Source organism: Lagenorhynchus albirostris, chromosome 20, assembly GCF_949774975.1.
Source record: "Lagenorhynchus albirostris chromosome 20, mLagAlb1.1, whole genome shotgun sequence".
Taxonomy (NCBI): Eukaryota; Metazoa; Chordata; class Mammalia; order Artiodactyla; family Delphinidae; genus Lagenorhynchus; species Lagenorhynchus albirostris.
The window spans coordinates 17,423,075-17,424,621 of NC_083114.1; the positions used below are offsets into that span (position 1 = coordinate 17,423,075).

Sequence of the window (1,547 nt, forward strand, 5' to 3'; positions counted from 1 at the left end):
GCTCCCTACATCTTTCTCCGAGGGCCAGTCCCGTTCCTGCCTGCACCGCCCTTCTTGCCCCCTCGGTTCCCCGTGGACTCGGCCCGAGCTCCAGCACGCTGCCCCAGTATCCTGCCGACCGGATGGAAATGACCCGGCCAAGGTCACACGGCGGCGCCCCGAGCCGGCGGAGACGCCAGCGCGGACGCTGTGCCCTGGCTCGCTCGCCGCCGCCGTCTCCGCTTCGGCTCCGTCACAGGCGTCGGTCGTGGTTTCTCCCCGCCGCCGCTCCTTTCGAATGCCCCTCGGGCCTCTCCGCAGCCGCCGTGCCCCTGGGGGCGCTAGAGGTGGGGCGGGCCCGGGCCGGGCCGGCGGGTGCCGCGAGTTCGGATCCCGCCGCCGGCAGGACGCGGGCGCCTGGCCTTGACGCTGAGAGGGCCGCAGCAGCTCCGAGAGCTAGGTCCCGGACGGCGGGTGTGGAGGGCAGGGCGGCGGGGCCGGGGGCGGGGCCGGAGGCGAGGCACCGCCCCTCCCGCGCCTGCGCCGCCTCCCCTCCACTGAGAGCTTCCACCGCTCCCTCGGCTGTCAGGCGCGGTGGCCAAGTGGTAAGGCGTCGGTCTCGTAAACCGAAGATCGCGGGTTCGAACCCCGTCCGTGCCTGGTTCTCGAAATTGGGGTCGATAGTGGGGGCTTCGGTGTTCCCATGTGTATCGCCTCTTTCCTCTGCGACGTGATGTTTTTTTACTTTTCACATTGTGTTCAGGCGTCCTCCAGTCCCACCCTTCCCCGTCCACCCGCATTCCTCGGCGCCGCGGTCACCAACGCAGGCCGAGCCAGCGCACCACGGCTCGCGGGCACCAGCTGTGTCGCGTTTCGCTGGCCGCCCTGCGTCTCATCTCCCCGAACCTCCACTCACCCAGCCGCACTGGGCAGGGCGGGGCTGGCCTGGGATCCTTGTGTTACCTGTGGGGACACTAAGGCCCGCGCTAGGCATTGGTGTCGCCAGCGGCGGATAAGGTGGAGGTAGAGGTCCAGTCTCACTGGTTTTGCGTGTCTCGAGGGTGGGGGAAATTTCCAGAAGGGGCGTTTGAGTTTCTGGAGCAGTGTTTTCTGGTTTTTGCCTGAAAGGTGAGTTCTCCTCGTGGTGCTCGCTGTCTGCCTTCTTGTCTAGGAAGCCAACCACATCGTTCAGCTGACGGGTGCCTTTTCCTTTCCCAGCCCTTGTGAACTGACACTTTAAGTCTGGCACCTGCCTGTGTGATCCTTTGAATCTGGCCCCTAGCCAGTTATGACACTCCCCAAGTCATTTCTAGGATAAATAGACCAATTTAATTAATATGACATGATGTTTAGTGCCTCTCATTCCTGATATGCTCTGGTCTATCTGTCCCCTTCTTCAATTGTGACACTCAGGACTGAAGTGACACGTACTACTCCAGGTGTAGTCTCATTAATGTTACTTCACCTCCCTCATTCTGTATCTCATACTTCTGTTAACGTGACCCAAAAACACACCTTTCTGCAGGTCCCGCTGCACAGTTGACCACATGGAGCTTCAGGTGGATTGA

At 62.3% G+C, this 1,547-nt stretch overlaps 1 non-coding gene across 1 annotated transcript; it reads left to right on the forward strand.

The window, feature by feature from the left end:
- The first annotated feature begins 567 nt into the window (after nt 1–567).
- TRNAT-CGU (transfer RNA threonine (anticodon CGU)) lies at nt 568–639 on the forward strand. Its single transcript has one exon. It is a non-coding gene; the product is annotated as a tRNA-Thr (tRNA).
- The last annotated feature ends 908 nt before the right edge of the window (nt 640–1,547 follow it).